The following is a 21028-nucleotide window of genomic DNA, read 5'->3' as shown; positions in this document are numbered from 1 at the left end:
CGGAGTAATTTTGACACTGTGATGTTCTTTAACGTATCCCAAAATCTAAGTGCATGTGCGTTTTTTATTTCGCCCCCTTTGAAATGCGGCTGCCACGATTGGGATCAAATCCAGCACGTCTAGCAATACCACAGCCGCAAGGCTAACGCGGCGGGCACAGAAGTGTTTATTGAATGGTCGACAGCTTCCGTAGTGCCTCGTGGACCCTGCGGTGCGCTTTAATTAATGCGGCTCTGCTTCTGCACGCCCTGCGTAAGTTGACCGCTTGATTTATTTGCATGGTGTTTATTTTCCAGAAATAGCAGCAACGTACTGTACCGTACAGCTTAAGCTTATCTTGTTTCCCCGCAACCATTGCCGTGTAATAGTGGGCTTTCCTTGCCTTCTCACGTCACCTTCCCCCTCTCTTATTTGGCAACTGGCTGTTCCCCTCCCTCTCATTCTTCTCCTCTTCTCTCTACAATTCTCTGTCCACTCTGGCCTCGCACGTTAGTAGAAAGGGAAGCGCTGTAGTTTCTGAAATGCTTCTGAGGGGAGTCATGCTTAATTACAGCTTTCGAGTGGCTAAAGGGGCGGTGGGGTGAAAACGAGTTTCTCCCGCCACCTTTCCTTTCTTACTCGCGCCTGTCATCTATATACATGCTCTGAACCTCCCTCCCCCCCCCCCCTCCCTGCGCGATGTGCACGAGAGCAGCAGCAACCGCAGCCCACAGCAATAGCAGCAGTAGAAGTGGGAAAGTGGAAAGAAAGGGCAAAGAAAGCGTCGCTTTAAAATGACTTAGTGTTTTGTTTTCTCTACATTGCGCTATATACGCAAAAGAGATGCCGTCCAAGCAAACCTGTGCATATAGAAATTTAGCGGTGGGATGCGCCAGCGTAGCTTCTTCATAATGTCACCTCCAGTTGCATTTTAGGCTGAATTTGCCGTTCCGGGGGAATAGTACGTGGTGGATGTAAGGTTATTAGGCCAGACTCCATTTACACAATTCGTTCATCCTTGTTCATTTTACGAAACGTAGCAGCAGTGGTATAGAAGGTTGAAGGAAGGGCACGAAATACAGGGCCACCAATGAAGGTATCTACAAATTTGACTGATGTTCAAAACCCATCTCTATGCTGGTGTTTGTCAATGAGTCGCTTCCCATACATTTATTTCACCTTCATGTTATTTTTTCCGCCAAGCACTACATCGGAACGCACTGCCCTACCACGTTGCTGATATTACTTGCCTGAAATCGCTCTTATAAAATGAGTACTCATTGGCTAAAAATAGTCTGATCTTTCTCACGTCAATTGTATTGTTCATTAAATTTTATTTTTATTTTGTGCTGGTTCACTTGCGGTGTGTAGCTATCTTGTCTTGTTTTGTAACAGCCTGTGTTTCTGTTATAAAAGTTATAAACAGAGGTAAAGTGCCTCAGAAAGGCTGGTCAACGTTTCGATAGGTGGCTTCGTCAAAGGCGGCATCGTCATCTTCGGCATGTTAGTTTTAAAGGTATACTACAGTGACTTCACGTGTGACTGTTGGTGGCGGCTGGTTGTAAAGGGAGAGACTTCAAAGAGAAAGTGCGCTGTCACCTGACGTCTGTGAGTGTGGTTCTCAAGACGGGGGGACAAGTGCGGGAGAGTTGGAAGGTGGGGAGAAAAGAAAAGAAAGCAAAGTGGAGGAATAAAGGAAAACAAGAGGGGAGGCACCAAGAGGGGGGGAAACAAGAAAAGAAAAAGACGGGCATGGGATGGTGTTGGGGAAGCGAGAGGTCAGCGAGCATTCAGGGGTGTCGTTGGCGGTTTGCTTATGTGGGTTTAAAAGAGCCGGTCAGATGGTCAGTGCGCGAGTAACAAAAAGGGCCCGAAAAGACGTCAGTTGAAAGAGTGATTTTAGTAGCTGAGCAGTAAATGCGTGGAGCAATTATTTAGTAGGCGTTAAGATGGCGACAAGGAGTCTGGGGTGCAATTCATGGGGTAACTGGAAGGCAGCGGCATGATCTTTCAAGGGACGTTAGCCCCAGTCCCTAAACGTAGGTGTCATTACGGCGGTGTATACAAAAGGAGATACCCTGTGTGGCTGGAGCGCCGAAAAAGGTATGCTGTCGTCTGGGCCTGTCGAATGTGTTGGTGAGGGGGTTTCAAAAAATACATAATTAAAACAGACCAAAAAAGAGGCGGGGGGGGACCGTAACCGGAATAACAATTAGGAAGGTGAGGTGCGCAGAAGCGAGCGGAGGCAGGTGTACATGGGGAAAAGGGGTTGTACAGTTGATATAGACATAAAAACAGGAAAGTGTATAATAAATTGAGTACTAGGCAGGAAAAAGTTTTGGGAAAGAAGGAGCAGATGAGGTTAAGGAATTAAGGTTAGCTGGAGGCATAACGTGTTTTGTGCCTTTGTTAATGATATCAGAATTTCAGATTTAGGTTACCGCTTTTAAAGATTCTAAGTTGCCACGTGCTAAATTAATTCCCGCCGGGTGTAGGCAATTAAACTTGTGTATGAGGTATGATTCCGTATATTTTCCGTTGATTCCCAAAGACTACTAACGCCTCAAAGAATCGCGATGACCCATCTCACAATGGCTGTTGACGGTAATGCGTTTGTCATTGAATCAATATTCGGACACAACATATTGGCACCGTCGAAAGGAATTATGTTTGAGATATATAGGCTGCAGTGGGAGTCCTATTTCGGGTTTCCTTAAGAATACTCTACGCCATCAGGCGAGGTCTGAAGTGACAAAGCTTAAAAGAGATATGTAAGGAGCATTTGTGGATTAGCGACACATGCCAAGGCAAAATGACGGGGCTGGGAGTAGCTTACCTTTGGAAGTGATAGCAGAGATAAAAATGACCAACTGATAGATTGCATTAGGAGGAATAATAATATGTTCAGGAAATCGGGCCAGGTGATATTAGTGGGCAATATGAACGCGCACATGGAAGATTTAAAGAAATATACTGATTACAATGGTTCTTTAATTGGATCTGTGCGATGAACAGAATCTTACAGTAGATAACAAGGAGAATAAGTTCCATGGAGAAATGACGTGGCAATGAAGAAATAGGCAGTCATGTATCGGTTATGCGTTAGTCTCAGAAACGGTCTACCAAGGGCTAGACCAAATGATCATACACGAACACGGAAAAGATAGACTAGGTAGCTATCATAAACGTGTAACCTTAAAATTTGACAGAGGTACTTTTGCTAAACACGAACCAATGGCAAAACAATTTCTTAATATTTACAAAAGGGAAATAACAAGATATTGCAATATATATACAGACGAAAATCGAGGTGTCTCTTGCAACAGTGTCGGAATGTAAGGAACTGCTAGACGTTATGGAAAAGGAGATCGGAGAGAAAAGGAAAACGAATGTTGAATTGGAAGTAGAAATTGGCGTGGAAAAGAGGAAGTGGTAAAACAGGGAAATAAATGTACCTATAGAAGAGGGTAAGCTGCCGTCTAGGGACCATGGAGAATACAAAAAGTGTAGAAGACAAGCAGAAGATGCACACATTAGATGGAACAGTGGCGTACAACCTACTTCTCGAATGAAGGGGGGCACACCGCAAACTATCTGGCCTCTCCTTTTCACACACACACACACACACACACACACACACACACACACACACACACACACACACACACACACACACACACACACACACACATATATATATATAAATTGTGACACGCTGACTAGAAAGATGTCAGCTTGGGCGGAAGAAGACGACGCTTTGGACTTCGCGCGCTGTCTACCGTCTTGTGAGGTGCTACGATTATTGTAGATATCCGGTAAATATACGTCTGACTGGTTTTAACCCCGTAACATTTTTGGTGGAGGCTGCGGGATCATTATCAAGACGGATTTACGCGGCGGGCGCTCCTTGGCTGCATCTCTAATGCCAGCTCAAGGCGAGGATGCTTCGGGCCCGTCGGCACCCACGGTCACCGTCAATCTACCACAACCCTGCGACCCAGGAACCTTTTCTTGCACCGACGACACTGATGTTGAAGACTGGCTTCAACTATATGAGCGGGTGAGCTCCACCAACCACTGGGATCAGACCATCATGCTCGCTAATTTGATATTTTACCTCGCGGGCACGGCACGCGTATGGTTTCAGACCCACGAGGAGGAACTTACCAGCTGGGACATTTGTAAACAGAAGCTGAAAGATTTGTTTGGCAAGCCTGTTGGACATCTGCGCGCGCCCAAAAAAGACCTCACTTCGCGTGTCCAGACGTGCACTGAATCCTACCTCACGTACATCCAGGACGTGCTCGCTCTGTGCCGCAAAGTGGATCCGAAGATGTCCGAACCTGATAAAGTTGCACATGTCATTAAGGGCATAGCAGACGATGCCTTCCACTGCCTTGTTTTCAAGAATTCTTCCACTGTGCAAGCCATTATTACCGAATGCCGGTGGTTTGAAGAAGCCAAGAGTCGCCGCATTGCCCAGCCATTTCTCCGCCTTCCCAACACGGCTGCTACGTCCACCTGCGAAGACCTACGCAGTCCGCCCATGCGCGATCGCTCTAATTACGTCCTGCATATGATCCGACGTGAAATAGAAGCCGCATCTCCTGTCACAACCCGAACCCATGGCCGCGACAATTGCCAGGCGACCGTCTCACTGATACAGTCCGTCGTGCGCCAGGAATTGGCCAACATTGGCTGCACCAACGTCTGCTCAGTTAATCGACCTGACTACACTCCGTCCAGCACTGTCATACGCACCGGCAGCCTGAATGCCCCAACGCGGTATCGCAATCCGACCGAATGGCGCACTCCAGACGACAAGCCTATATGCTTCATTTGTGGCCGTATCGGCCATATTTCACGTCACTGCCGGTCTTCGTGGATTTCGACCCCCTGGCCCTACCTCTCATTCCACGACCCTCATGGTGCTTATCGCTTCCCCCCGCAAACGCAGCCAGTACATTCTGGCGACACTTCTCTGCCTACGCGCTCTAGCCACTCTCCTTCGCCACATCGCCGCTTTTCCCGATCGCCCCCATCTCGCCGATCACCGTCCCCTAGCTCCTTCCAGCGTACCCTTCCGGAAAACTAATGGGTGCAGCACCTGGAGGTGATGCTGCCAAACCGACCCGACGCAAATAGCCTCTTCTGACCTTGCCCACACATCGGAACCTCATTAAAGTGAACGTGGTAGGTGTACCTGCTACGGCTCTGATTGACACTGGCGCGCACATATATGTGATGAATGCTCTGCTTCGGAATCGTCTCAAGAAAGTCCTTACTCCTGACCCGTCGCCATGTGTCCGGCTCGCGTGAGTGTCGCCGGACATCATACTTCTGTTTTATTTTATGTTCTAGAGCATTGCCCGCACGACCTCATTCTGGGCCTTGACTTTCTGTCTACACATTCCGCTTTGATATACTGTTCTGCTTTCCTTCCCTTCGCATGTTTTAACTCCAAGATGGTATATTGTAGCGCTCTAACATGCGCCCGGACGGCCCTGCCCGACTCTTCGTTGTGCCTGAGCATCTGCGTCAGACTGTTCTCGCCCAGCTTCATGATGTCCCGACTGCCGGTCACCTTGGCGTGTCACGGACCTATGACCGCGTTCTTCGGCGCTTTTATTGGCCTGGTCTATACCATGACGTCTGCCGTTATGTCGCTGCGTGTGACCTTTGTCAATGACGCAGAAAGCCGACCACACTCTCTGCTGGTCGCCTTCAACCACTTCACATACCATCAGAACCATTCTTCCGTGTAGGTGTTGATATTGTAGGCCGTTTTCCTACGTCTGATTCGGGAAACGAGTGGATTGCTGTAGCAACAGACTACGCCACCCGATATGCTATCACATGGGCTATTCCGACAAGCTGTGCAACCGATGTCGCCGACTTCCTCCTAGAGAACGTCATCCTTCACCACGGCGCCCCTCGACAGGTCCTCACCGACGCGGCCGCTACTTTCTTTCTAAAGTTGTTAACGACATTCTGCACTCGTGCGCGACTAAACAAAAACTTGCTACTGCTTACCATCTACAAACGAACGGTCTAACCGAGCGCCTTAACCGCACCTTTACTAACATGCTGTCCATGTATGTCTCCATTAACCATCACGACTGGGACGTTGCGCTGCCGTTCGTTACTTTCGCCTATAATTCGCCTCGCCGTGATACCGCCGGCTTCTCTCCATTCTTCCTCTTGTTTGGCCGCGACCCTACGCTACCTTTCGACACCATTGTACCTGCTAGCCTGAATTCCACGTCCGAGTACGCCCGTGAAGCCATACTCAAAGCTCAAGAAGCACGCCATATTGCCCGACGTTGACTTGTGGAGTCGCAGGACAATCAGCGGCGCTTATATGACGCCCGCCATCCTGACATCCATTACACACCGGGCACCCTGGTTCTCCTTTGGTCGCCTTCGAGACGCGTTGGCCTCTCGGAGAAGTTACTTTCATTCTACTCTGGCCCTTACCGCGTCTTGCGTAAGGTAACTGACGTCACGTACGAAATCACCCCTCTTAGAGCCAACCGTGGCTCAGCATCGCTCCGAAGTGGTCCATGTCGCGCGTCTTAAGTTGTATCACTCGCCCGCCTCCTAACCAGCACCGAGCCGCTGCTTCCGCCGCCGGGGGTCATATGACACGCTGACGAAGATGGTGTCAGCTTGGTCGGAAGAAGATGACGCTCTGGAGTTCGCGCGCTGTCTACCATCTTGTCAGCCGCCACGATTATTATAAATATCTTGTAAATATACGTGTGACCGGTTTTAACCCCGTAAAAATATACATAGGTAATTGCTATCGCAAAATGTCGCCGTTTGGTCCGAGAGGCAAATCCTCGATTTCTATAGCGAATTGCAAATTAGTAGGCAGCCATAATAAGAAGGACAGTAGTTTTATCGGCAGTATAAACTTGTAAGCACACGCTTAGTAACTAAATTAACAAACAGGCAAACATTCGCACATCGCACTCTATGACCGCGTACACTCGCCAAGCACTCGCTGTCAAAACGCTAGCAAGGTAAATATACCTAGTAGCGAAGCTTTCATAAGAGCCCGTACGTTCAAAACATGGCTATTTGTTACCGGTTCATGGGGCATAGCGCCATCCGTATGTGGAGGGAACACTTCCGGCGGAATAAAAAGTTATGGGACGCCATATCTGTTAAAGACAGAAGTAACGTCATTTAACGTCACTTCTTATGAAAGTAACGCTTATGAAAGTAACGCTTATCACTGCAGGGCTTACACTGATTGTTTTCCACAGCGCCCATGGTGTCGTCGTCTTTCTTCTGTGTGTTGTTTTTCGGCGCAAAATCTTTTCAGTATGGAAGATTACCAACTAGCCCAGCAATTAAGTATCCCGCTGCATTACGAGCCTCCTACATTATTGGTTTGCACGGTGGTAATAAATTAGGTCAATGTATTGACTCTATGCTAACGAATTAATGTCGACAGAGTTGTAAGATGGGTTCTACCTAAATGCTTTAGGCATGCAACCATTTTCCCGCCAATTCTGTTCACACAGAAGTCCGTGGGCCTAAAGGCTAGAGCACGGAGAGGGTGTGCTGAGAGAACTAGGTTCAAAACCAACCGCCAGACCATGCTGCGTCACTGGGTATGGGGCATTGGATAGGTGAACCTAAGCGGTTATCCGATTTCACTTCAACTTGCGTTTCCTGTTATGTCATCATCATCATCATCATCAGCCTGGTTACGCCCACTGCAGGGCAAAGGCCTCTCCCATACTTCTCCAACAACCCCGGTCATGTACTAATTGCGGCCATGCCGTCCCTGCAAACTTCTTAATCTCATCCGCCCACCTAACTTTCTGCCGCCCCCTGCTACGCTTCCCTTCCCTTGGGATCCAGTCCGTAACCCTTAATGACCATCGGTTATCTTCCCTCCTCATTACATGTCCTGCCCATGCCCATTTCTTTTTCTTGATTTCAACTAAGATGTCATTAACTCGCGTTTGTTCCCTCACCCAATCTGCTCTTTTCTTATCCCTTAACGTTACACCTATCATTCTTCTTTCCATAGCTCGTTGCGTCGTCCTCAATTTGAGTAGAACCCTTTTCGTAAGCCTCCAGGTTTCTGCCCCGTAGGTGAGTACTGGTAAGACACAGCTATTATATACTTTTCTCTTGAGGGATAATGGCAACCTGCTGTTCATGATCTGAGAATGCCTGCCAAACGCACCCCAGCCCATTCTTATTCTTCTGATTATTTCCGTCTCATGATCCGGATCCGCCGTCACTACCTGCCCTAAATAGATGTATTCCCTTACGACTTCCAGTGCCTGGCTGCCTATTGTAAATTGCTGTTCTCTTCCGAGACTGTTAAACATTACTTTAGTTTTCTGCAGATTAATTTTTAGACCCACTCTTCTGCTTTGCCTCTCCAGGTCAGTGAGCATGCATTGCAATTGGTCCCCTGAGTTACTAAGCAAGGCAATATCATCAGCGAATCGCAAGTTACTAAGGTATTCTCCATTAATTTTTATCCCCAATTCTTCCCAATCCAGGTCTCTGAATACCTCCTGTAAACACGCTGTGAATAGCATTGGAGAGATCGTATCTCCCTGCCTGACGCCTTTCTTTATTGGGATTTTGTTGCTTTCTTTATGGAGGACTACGGTGGCTGTGGAGCCGCTATAGATATTTTTCAGTATTTTTACATACGGCTCGTCTACACCCTGATTCCTTAATGCCTCCATGACTGCTGAGGTTTCGACAGAATCAAACGTTTTCTCATAATCAATGAAAGCTATATATAAGGGTTGGTTATATTCCGCACATTTCTCTATCACCTGATTGATAGTGTGAATATGATCTATTGTTGAGTAGCCTTTACGGAATCCTGCCTGGTCCTTTGCTTGACAGAAGTCTAAGGTGTTCCTGATTCTATTTGCGATTACCTTAGTAAATATTTTGTAGGCAACGGACAGTAAGCTGATCGGTCTATAATTTTTCAAGTCTTTGGCGTCCCCTTTCTTATGGATTAGGATTATGTTAGCGTTCTTCCAAGATTCCGGTACGCTCGACGTCATGAGGCATTGCGTATACAGGGTGGCCAGTTTCTCTAGAACAATCTGCCCGCCATCCTTCAACAAATCTGCTGTTACCTGATCCTCCCCAGCTGCCTTCCCCCTTTGCATTTCTCCCAAGGCTTTCTTTACTTCTTCCGGCGTTACCTTTGGGACTTCGAATTCCTCTAGACTATTTTCTCTTCCATTATCGTCGTGGGTGCCACTGGTACTGTATAAATCTCTATAGAACTCCTCAGCCACTTGAACTATCTCATCCATATTAGTAATGATATTGCCGGCTTTGTCTCTTAACGCATACATCTGATTCTTGCCAATTCCTAGTTTCTTCTTCACTGTTTTTAGGCTTCCGCCGTTCCTGAGAGCTTGTTCAATTCTATCCATATTATACTTCCTTATGTCAGCTGTCTTACGCTTGTTGATTAACTTCGAAAGTTCTGCCAGTTCTATTCTAGCTGTAGGGTTAGAGACTTCCATACATTGGCGTTTCTTGATCAGATCTTTCGTCGCCTGCGATAGTTTACTGGTATCCTGCCTAATCGCGTTACCACCGACTTCCATTGCACACTTCTTAATGATGCCCACAAGATTGTCGTTCATTGCTTCAACACTAAGGTCCTCTTCCTGAGTTAAAGCCGAATACCTGTTCTGTAGCTTGATCTGGAATTCCTCTATTATCCCTCTTACCGCTAACTCATTGATCGGCTTCTTATGTACCAGTTTCTTCCGTTCCCTCCTCAGGTCTAGGCTAATTCGAGTTCTTACCATCCTGTGGTCACTGCAGCGCACCTTGCCGAGCACGTCCACATCTTGTATGATGCCAGGGTTAGCGCAGAGTATGAGGTCTATTTCATTTCTAGTCTCGCCGTTCGGGCTCCTCCACGTCCACTTTCGGCTATCCCGCTTGCGAAAGAAAGTATTCATTATCCTCATATTATTCTGTTCCGCAAACTCGACTAATAACTCCCCCCTGCTATTCCTAGTGCCTATGCCATATTCCCCCACTGCCTTGTCTCCAGCCTGCTTCTTGCCCACCTTGGCATTAAAGTCGCCCATTAGTATAGTGTATTTGGTTTTCACTTTACCCATCGCCGATTCCACGTCTTCATAGAAGCATTCGACTTCCTGGTCATCATGACTGGATGTAGGGGCGTAGACCTGTACAATCTTCATTTTGTACCTCTTATTAAGTTTAACAACAAGACCTGCCACCCTCTCGTTAATGCTATAGAATTCCTGTATGTTGCCAGCTATATTCTTATTAATCAGGAATCCGACTCCTAGTTCTCTTCTTTCCTTTAGGCCGCGGTAGCACAGGACGTGCCCGCTTTTTAGCACTGTATATGCTTCTTTTGGCCTCCTAACTTCACTGAGCCCTATTATATCCCATTTACTGCCCTCTAATTCCTCCAATAGCACTGCTAGACTCGCCTCACTAGATAACGTTCTAGCGTTAAACGTTGCCAGGTTCATATTCCAATGGCGGCCTGTCCGGAGCCTCCTGTTATGTGGTAATGTTTATATCCCGCTTTTGTGCGAACTTCACTGACAGCAACTTGGGTCACTGGTTTGCACCAAAGGGTATGTGCCGCTCTTCAATGAAGCTCGCTGGCGCCATTATGGGCGACTAGGTATACGCCACTGGGTAGCATCACTCTTGAATAAACCAATAATTTCCCTCTCTATCTGTTCATACTTTTACGTCTACCGGATCATTATGGGCCACATGCTACGTGCGTCTTTTCAATAGCACAGAACTCCTAAAATTTATCTGGTGCGTGGGCGTTGTTGGTGACGCGTCATAGATATTCACAAAAACTTCCTTGAATGTATATTCCCAGAAGCGCCTCACGTACGCTTCGCAGCGTTGCCACTCAGTGACCCGGCACGTCAGCAGTGGTGCCTGGCTACGTGCAAGCCGCATACATGACTCTTCTCTGGGGCAGCATGGTGTGTAATGAATTGCTTAATTGCTAAGCGCATGAACGTGAAGTGCAGTGGAATACCATAGCCGCTTCTGTGTCCAGTGTGTCCGGACACAGAAGCTCCATCTGCAACAAGCGATCAAGTCGCAAAAGCTTTTCAAGGCACGTACCGCAGAAATGCGGCAGGAGGACATGAAATAAGAGCCTATGTAATTGAAGATGAAGGGGTCATTGCACTTTTCAAAGCACTTGCCAAGTCCTTATACAAAACTCCAGAAAACTTCAAGCTTGCTAAGGTATTCAGGTCATGTCCACAATATATTGATTCGTAGAAAGCGACTGAAGCATTTTTAATCCTAGTAGCTTCCTCGCAGAACTGTACAACATATTTACCAAGGAAATGTTTATTAGGACCAGGGCCTCACTTGATTTGAATCAACCACGAGAACTGGCTTTCAACAAAAAAACGTTTCTAAAACGCATCACACTCATGTCGGCACTGTGAAAATTCAGAACTTTACGTGGTACAACCGCCATCTCTATTAGGCTTTCATAGATTAGTAAATGGCGTTTGACTCAGTAGGAATGCCAGGAATTATGAGCGCACTGCGTGACCAAAGAGTGCAGGCAGCATACAGTTATATTTTGGAAAATATATAGAAAAACTCCAGAGCTACCCTGTTCTCCAGAGGAAAAGCGAAAAAGCACCTGCAAAAATAGAGGTCTTGCAAGGAGTCACAACGTCGAATGCTATTCACTGCATGCTAGAACTATTCCAGCTATTTGACTGGGAAGGATTGAGACTGAATATCTCATTGAGTATCTCAGCAATGCATGATGTGCAAATATATTGTCATATTAAGCTGTGCTAAAGATGATTTCGAAAAGTACTTTCATGATATTAAGTGATAAATTGCAAAAGTAGACTTGGAGATTGTTGTGCAGACGGCAAATATATTGTTAGATAGTTCGGAAATATAAGAACAATCCATAACTTGCAGTCTGCCATTGGAGCCTGGACATTGCATCTACCCAGGTGAATTAACCACAGCGGGGCCAGATTATGAGAAAGACAATTTAGGCAGAATAAACATGGGTTGCAGCGCGTACGGCCGGCATTATGTAATCATGACCGACGGCTTACAGCGATCCTTCGAAAGAAAGGTGAACAATCATTACATTATACGGGTACTCTGTCAATAATTGCATAAACTTTGAACATTGTAGAAGCTAACACCAATAAAAACAAGACGTGCCATAGATTAGTTCACTGCTCATGAGAGATGGCGCTCTATCGGAGGATGTTATCTGTTCTTACATTCTCGTCACGAATGTGCGCTGTCGCCCTTCACGTACAACGGCCGTCTGTCGCCAGCAGTAAAAGATATCGTAAAGGAAGCTGTCTTTAGTACGTTCCGCTTATCGGCCCGCCACTCGCTTTGCAGCATCCCTCCATAGAAATGTCTGGCGATAATTGGTCCCTATGGCACTAATACTGATAAGGTAGGCATTTCAACTTTATTTTTCTTTGTGATGTCCATTGCTTCTTTTGTAAGATGTGTTAGTTCTTATGTTCGGCAGGAGATAGCGCAGCAGCGAATTCCACAAGTGATACGCTTTTCATAACAGATACAACTGCCTTTTTGAGACAGGTGTAAAAAGAAATCAAAGGGCTGCGTTTTTCCCAGCCTTCGCCTGTTGTGCTACTAGGTTTTTCATGCAGCTAATGTTCGTAGTCTTGGTGTAGCGGTAGGTCTTTCTTATTGTATAGAACCAGTTTCCTACGAAGAACTTCAAAACAAAATCTACCGTCTAATCTCCCCCAAGGGGAAGTATCGTGGTGCGCAGCAATACATAGTGGCTCCTCACTTACGCGTTTGCGAGCTATATAAACGTTCTTGCTTCTCTCCTTCCGTTAGATCACACCGTGTAGCTCGGCATATCTTTTGCTGTTATGAAACATGACGCAGATGAAAAAGGTGGGCATTGCTCACCTTCTGCAGTAAAGTCATGTTTGCAGTCCGAGAGCTGGAGTAGCTGTGGATAAATCCCTTCAATAAACTGAAATTAACGTCATGTTTTTAAAGCTGCCGCCATCCTTATATTGTACGCATTCTCTCGACGTTTGACCCTCCTGCTATCCTCGAGGTCACGGGATCAAATCCTGGACACGACGTCCGCCTTTCGATGAGGGCGAAATGCGATTTAGGTGCAGGTTTAGGTCCACGTTAAAGATCCCTAGGTGGTTAGAATCTCCCGAGCTCACATTACGGTGTGCCTCATAATGAGATTGCTGTTTTGACACGTAAAACCCCATAATTAAGTTTGTGCTTTTTCCAGCATGTCTTCCTACATGTACCGTGTTTCGTGTTAGCGACGCCGTGTAGCTCTGCTTTCGGGTGCAGCACCAGTGAAAGTGAAGCGAGCTACTTGCCAGGATTCCATCGCGAAGCCAGACGCGGCGAAGTCAGATGCGGCGAAGAAGAATGTGTCGCTTCAAAGAATCAGCCGTGCTAACTTCAACGTAGCCTTCACAGCGAACCTGTTAGCCTCTAGTTGGTCGGGATTATTCGCCCCGTCGTCGTCACGGAATGAAACATCTTCAGCTAGTGAACTAAAACGTGGATACATTCCTTGGTATTACGCGTACAACTTGCAGCACAGCATTCGTTTCAACAAAGAGCCACCACGACAAGAATCCCAACCACACAATTGTTGAATAAGTGCTCCTGCTTACAATGCGATGGGGGTAGCGCTCCGCGCGCAGGTTTCACGGTATATATTGCTGTTGCTCAAGCTGCCGCGGTGCCAGTAGCTTGCGAGGTGGGGAGAGATGACACAAGCCTTTCATATATAAAAAAGCCAACCTAGCAACCTAGCAGCCTACGAGCAGTGTTCCTGTATAGGTTCCCGCCGGGAGCAGAGTTGCTCATAACTCTTCCAGCGCCGCTCACAGCACAATTCGCCGAGCGCTATCACGTGGTGCAATTTTTTAGAATTACAGTTCTATTACTTCGAGCAGCCCTCCAACTGCGAGTTTGGGAGCAACTGTGGCATAGATGTCGTAGTAGTATCATAACATGCGTTTATTTCTTTGTTCCTACTCGTATTGAGAAAACGCGCAAATGAAATCCCTGGATAACACGCAGCATTATTCATATGAAACGGAAAGTAAGAGCAATGGAAGTTGCAGCAAAGAAAAGTGATGTGAAAGAAACTCTTGTGAAATCGAAAAAAAAAAAGGTTATGTGATCACACGTTTGCAAACCTAAAAGTTCAGTCCGCAAATTTTGGCGGTAATTCAGTGAAAAAAGGAAAGAATGGAACAGATTGAACATGAGGGACAAGTCCTAACACGAGTTGAAGACTAAGCTGATGCATTTAATCGCTTCTTTCAGTCTGTTTATACAACAGCAAAGCGTGAAAAGATAGGCGAATACATCAACGGCGATGTGAGGACGAAATGAGCGACATGAGCCGTGAAGGTGTTTTACAATTGCTGCTTGAATTAGACACGAAGAAGAGAAGTGGACAGGACGGTCTGTCAACTGAATTTTTGAAACGATATGCCAAATGGGTTTCCTTTTGCTTAGGGATAATATTCGCGAAGTCAATTGGAACGCATTCACTTCCATACGACTGCCGCAATGCAATAGTAATCCCCGTTTTTAAAAATGGCAACCGTACAAAAGTAAACAATTATAGACCCATATCCTTGGTGTCAGTTTGCGGCAAGGTCCTACAACACGTTATTGCAAAACATACTATTAGTCTAAAGAACAGTCTAAAAATCAAGCGTCTAAACAATAGCAGAGCTATCAAACCTTATTTAACACGTACTCAAGCTTTTCCTTTCACCTTTTTTTCCTGCCACTGTTGAAATATACAACCGATTGCCTATTGCAGTTGTGAGCCGATAGGGCCTCTGCGATTTTGAAAATGCGTTAGATACTTTCTTTTGCGATGATGTATGCTCAATTTTTCTACGAACATTTATTTATTTGTTGACTCTTTTTTGTAAACCACTCTTTGCTCTTTGTTTTTTGCTGTTAACTACTAACAGCGTTAGTGAATTTATATATTACATAGCATGAAAGTTAGGTATCATGTATTCTTGACACATGACGCTCCCTTTAATTACCCTAAGTGCGGGGTTGACAGTATCAAATAAATAAAATAAAATGACGCAAAATGCGGAGCTAACTTTACGGGCGCAGCGCCGACTCTTTCCCGTCAGTGCCATTGAAATTGCAATCAGCGTACCGTCGAGCGTGCGTTGCACCAATCGAGTCCTGGTTGTAGGGTACGGTATTTGACGATAATTATTTAACGACTTTGCTGAAGTGATACGAAGCACATCATTTTGACACTTGTATTCCTGTATGACGGGGTGCAGTACACCAAAGTGCACAAACCGCACGGAAGTTGGCAAAGCTTTTTCTGCGGTGCCGGGCGTAATGACGAGGCCGGCCGGCTTTAAGAGAGACCAGGATATGCAAGGGGTGTTTGCCTTGTTTAAAGAGGCGAGTTCGGAATGTTTACGTTAAAGAACATTTACTTCGAGTAACGCTCTTGTACACACTGAAATGCGTACGCCTGACATGAGTGGTTGTTCACTTGTGCAATTTTTTGTGTATATGTGCAGCGCGACAGACGCGGGATAACGGATGGATGATAGGTTTGTCTGGCGCTCCCCATATGTGCCAAGAGTGTTAACTTACGGAATCGCACAATTCGCTGTGTTGCTTGTACTATTGTTCAGACTATGCGGCTCAATAACAGTGTGTTCAATACAGAGTAAATACTAGCAGATACAATGTGCCCGCTGCACCCTGCTCTTTCTCTACTCTGATTTTTCAAGTTTTTTGTTGGCGTTCTGACTTTCATGAAACGGCGATTGATGGGCTGGTGTTCATCGTTTTGTAGCAAGTGAAAACATCGTGCGCTTCTGCTGATCAGACAGCTGTGATAGCTTCAGCATTTACTGCCCGTAATATGTTGCCTTTTCAATCAGCCTTAGTCGACGTGAGGAATATAAAATTCATTTTTGTACGTTTAATAAGGACTGTGTTGTAGTAAATTAATCTGAGTAGTATGAAATGATAAAGAAAAGTGTGTTGTCATATACAGTCTGCAATGTGTGAATAATTTGCAAGTTTGCCATCCTGTGATTAGTGCAATAAAAACTAATGTTCTCTTAATCTCAATAACTTGTTGCCATTATACTGGCTTTGAATTCTGCTCCCCAAGGATTCAAGAACTAGCACTCATGCCCTGCTGCCACCAGCCATTGCTCATCCATTCCGTCGTACGAAATAAATTTGAACTGGAAACTCATGCATCTTGAATCTTTTGTCACTTGTAAATTTACTGCTACGAAGCAGCTATAAAGTTTGCGGTATGAATCGTAAAATAAGCTTTGCATAAAATGCACGCAGTGAACATTTGAAATGCGTTTATATCTACGTGTCTGCAGTGCATATATCGAAAACGTGCAGCTGCTCTGAACGACGATTAGTGAGGAATGACGGCCACGGCCAATGGTCACTGACATAACTTCAACCACGATAGTTCTCTTGGCAACAATCATTATTCGTCTGGTTTCGGTAGCCAAAGTGCGCTCACATAATTGTTTAGCAAACATGTGTGAAGTATTCCTTAAACACTCTTTAAAACATTTCTTGCCTTCCGGCATCCGCGAGAAAACTTCATATGCATGCTGAACAACATTGCACCGCTTGTTATTGCAAGGTAATGTGCGTATGCACGCGAACTTTTGAGCTGTTGAAGCCATCGGCGTAGTCAGGATATAATTTCGAGGGATCGAGGGCGGTCCTACTCCTTATATTTAGGTTCATACGTGTGTTCATATTTGTGTGTGACGCGAGCAGGAGGCTGCGGACAGAGACGAACATGGTCAACCGAGCATTGCCTTTATTCTTCGTCTTCGTCTCCTTTCACACAGAGGCCTGCTGTCTTCTGTTACACATTCCCCGCCCCCCAAAAGGGCGCGCGCTGCAAGCAACACAAGAGAGAGCAATGGCAGAGCACAAAATAGTCAAATATCCAAAGGTTCAATTGGTCCAATGTCCCGATTTACCTCTGTATACTAATTAAATTTCAGAATGAACTATCGCAGTGCGGTGATGTTCAGCACAACTCTGGGGGACGGGCCTTGCTGTTGCGATTCGGACGACGCCTACATGCGACGTAACTTGCGAGCACAGATTGTCGTACACGTTCAGCTCTTGACACAACTGACTACAGTACAAGCGCCTTGAAGTAGCTGGAGCAGTGGTTGCCCTTGAAGCTAGCGCGGGCGAAAGGATTCATGTTGAGAGCTTTCTTTAAGGTATTTCGCTTACATGAGATGCACCGTAGGCACATGACTCGTCTCGTTTGTGATGGTTGGCTAGCTTATTCATGTGTTCCTTGTCACATTCGTGTTTTTGGCGATGCTCATCGTCGTCGCCTGTGCTAAATTGGCCGTCTTAGGAAGTGACGCTGCTAATGGAGTTTATGGTGATCTTTCTGGTGTGGCTGCGAGAGCCCCTGAGGCAGCATTTCCATTAGAATATGTTTGACTTGTTTTGCAATTTAACGTGGGGATCTGTCGGTAGCTGGTCCACTGCGCTATTTTGTGAGGCTTGTCTGGTGGCAAAAGTATTGTACGAGGCTTCAGAGAAGACTCCTTTGAGTCTGCTACAGCAATATTACGAATGGGTAGTGCACTCATTTGACAGGGTGCGACACTTAGGACTTGCGCCATTTCTGCGATGGCCGCTGTTCTTAAAGGTCTTGTGCGCGGAAGAAAGTTTGTGTGTTGCGAAGTGGCTTGATCTCTAAATGTACATGGCCCATCCGTAGCCGCTGAAAGTGCACTGTCTTCCTAGTGAAAAGAGCGCATGGTGTTCGCGGTTTGCTTCTCATGTATTCGCGGGAAGGCAGTCTGCTTCATGTCAGTGCTGGAAGTAATAGCTGCGTTCTTTCCTTGATTAGTGTGACTGGTACCATAATCTCAGCTCATGTGGCTTGGAATCCTGGATCACTGATAACGCCGTAGAGGATGTAGCTTCATCACGCGCTCCCAGTGATGGCCAAAGTTCAAGTTTTCACGCGAGGGAGAAGTTATGAGTTTCATAGAAGAACCGCGGGACTCGAACCTAAGCGGTGGCCCGTATGTACAAGAAGTACTGGATGCATTCGATGCTTCAGCAATGACACCTGTCTGATGGCATGATGAAGACGCGCACAGCGGTAATGTCTGCGCGGTGGAGAAATCTGGTAGAAGGTTTGCTCATAATGAAGAGCGACTTGGATATCGCTCAGAGAACGGAGGCTTTACTTTTTCCACTGTGCTCGGTGGAATCATATTAGACGTGTTCTTCTGGAAGTTGTCTGGAAGTTGTCGACGATCTAGTCATACGTGGCTTTGGTTGGTACTGATGATGATCGCTGCATGGAAACTTTGGGTGACTGCATTAGACTAGTTGCAGTGTCTCCAGCTGTTGGATTATGAGGGGGTCTGCAACGTATACTTTAAATCGACTGATCATCTGTTTCTTGATTTCCTCCCACGATTCATTGTTTTCAAATGTGCGAGTGGTAAAAGCGAAATGCCTCGCCGGTGACGTACTCATAGAAGTTGGTGACCGTATCCTGTTTCAACCACGATGCAGCGGATGCGTGGAACTCGAAGAGACGAAACCAGTCTTCCACGGGTCCATCATCCGCTGATCCGATGTACTTGGGTATGTCCAAGGCTTGCGGCGATGCGGTCATTATGGTGGTTGGTATCGTTGGAGGGGCTATGCGCTCGAGGTTCACGGCGTCGGTTTGAGTACTTCCATGTTAGTCTGCGGTCCAAACATGGTCGCCCGAACACTGCCTTTACTCTCCGTCTTTCCTTTCAGACAGCGGCCTTCTGTCTTCCGTTACTTGTGCGTGTATATATGTACATATAAAATAAAACTTTCTGGGGGTTGGCAACCCTCCGGCTACGCGAATTGTTCGAGCGTAGTCTACATTAAAAAGTGACATCCTGCTCTGCACTTGCAAATAATTTCAGCATATAGCTCGCGACCAGCACACAAAAAAAAAACAAATGGAACACAGCGCGGTATATGCCTCCTGCGCACGCGAGAAGTGGCTTCACTCCAGAGCTGGAACGTAAAGCGGCCCTATGCTTGACTCTGCTCCCTGCAGGAGCATACACAGAGACACTTCTTAACACCAGTGGTGGCGTGCTGCCACTGGCCGTATTGCTGGGGAATTCCATCACAGAAGAAGTCTGCACGTCCAGATTCTACACTGGCTGAATAATGCGCTGGAGGAGGAAATTAGCCATTAACCATTAGATATCCCCCTCAGTATATGTAGTGGTGGCTTTCAAATGCTTCTCTGGAGATAGACCCTGGCAGAATCGGCATGGTGAGTCAATTTTTTTTTGTATGTTGCAGCCAATATGTAGACATCCATAAGAAACGCAATGGCTTGCGCTCTACTTCACGTTCTGTGTTCCCTGTATGAGAAGAAAGGACAAACACATCTTTCTCTCTTCTCTATTTTACCACTGAAGCACCATGCGAACCCTTATAACCATATTCACCTTCTGAATCTTTATAAAATTTGCATCTTAGCCACTAGTACAGTTAGTCAGTAGCGGGTATCAACACTAGAGAACGCCTTACGGGCCTCTATAGCATGAGCAGCTTTTCGTAAATACTGATTCTGATTATTATAGCCGGACAATCTTTCTGGCCAAATGAAATTGGCAAGCAATCAAGAACCTACCTGTGTGTTGCAACTTCTCAATGTGTCGTTGAAAAATATGTGGCAGGTCCCTTTTAGGTCGCGAACATTCACTGGATGTGTTTCTTAGGAGACAAAGAGTAAGGCAATCTGGCTTGCTTGTGCGGCGCCTAATGCCGTTCAGCAGAATGACGTTTGCTCTTGCGCAAGTGATAGAGGGGCACACATTACGGTGTTATCAGCCTAGCTAGGACGCCCCTGTGGCAGAGATAAGGCTGCCACTTTTGGGACCGGCTGAAGATTACGCCCGATAGTGAAAAACGGCGCAGATTCTGCTCGTCTTTTAGAAACGGCTGTTTAGAGTTACCGAGTGCAATTTCTTCTGAGCTTTTATAGCAAAAGCTGTTAAACGGCAACTGCGACGAATATGTATAGATATTGGAACAACTATATTGTTACGTAGGAAGACGCAGACGAGAAGCTATGTACAAGTATATTTACAAGAAAATACGCTGCGCTTGGCCAAGAGGCAACAGCCCGCGCTAGCTTCTCATCGTCGTCGTCGTCTTCGCACTGCTCGCCTTTTCGTGATCGCACATATTGTTCCGTAGCACTACCCCCGGCTGCAAAAGCGCCGTCCCGGAGCGACTAAAGATCGGACTCAGAAGCAGTGTAGTAGGCCTTGAGCCTACTGACATGCACGACATCACTTGATGCCAGAAGAGAGGACGAGGTTGAACCCACAGGTACAATTTCGTAAGTCACAGGCGTCACCTGGCGCAGCACGCGGTAGGGCCCTGTGTATCGCGAAAAGAGCTTCTCTGAAAGTCCGACGTGACGGGAGGGCGACCACAGGAGCACGAGCGCACCAGGCGAAAACTGTACGTCACGATGGCGGGCGTTGCAATGACACTGCTGAGTGGCTTGTGAGGCCGTCAGTCGAGCTGGCGTGCATGGTCGGCGAGGGCGATGGCGTCGCGCGCATACTCGCTTGTTGAGATCGCAGCAGGAGGAAGTGCCGTGTCTAGGGGCAAGGTAGGTTCGCGACCGTACAGTAGGTAAAATGGAGAAAATCCGGCGGTGTCGTGCCGGGAAGAATTGTACGCAAATGTTACGTAAGGAAGGGCAATGTCCCAGTCGTGGTGGTCTTTGGAAACGTACTTTCTTTCTTTCTTGCTTTCTTTCTTTATTGATTTATTTAAGACAATGAAGAGATTACTTGGACAGCATATCGGTAACGGTACGGTTTAACCGCTCTGTCAGGCCATTGGTTTGAGGATGGTATGAGGTAGTCAGTTTGTGTTGAATGGAGCAGGAACG

The 21028-nt window shown here is 46.4% G+C and overlaps 1 protein-coding gene across 1 annotated transcript in view; it reads right to left on the bottom strand.

Annotated features, from left to right (window-relative positions):
* Nucleotides 1-19910, bottom strand: part of LOC126530657 (uncharacterized) — a 110874-nt gene extending 90964 nt beyond the window's left edge. The window contains exon 1 of the mRNA XM_050177924.3: nt 19751-19910. The gene's annotated coding sequence lies outside the window, so the exon portion shown is untranslated. The remainder of the gene's footprint in view (nt 1-19750) is intronic.
* Between the last annotated feature and the right edge of the window lie 1118 nt (nt 19911-21028).

Source organism: Dermacentor andersoni, chromosome 4 (assembly GCF_023375885.2).
Source record: "Dermacentor andersoni chromosome 4, qqDerAnde1_hic_scaffold, whole genome shotgun sequence".
In the NCBI taxonomy this organism is placed as follows: Eukaryota; Metazoa; Arthropoda; class Arachnida; order Ixodida; family Ixodidae; genus Dermacentor; species Dermacentor andersoni.
The sequence above is the reverse complement of the archived record's forward strand: the minus strand, read 5'-3'. Positions and strand labels throughout refer to the sequence as shown.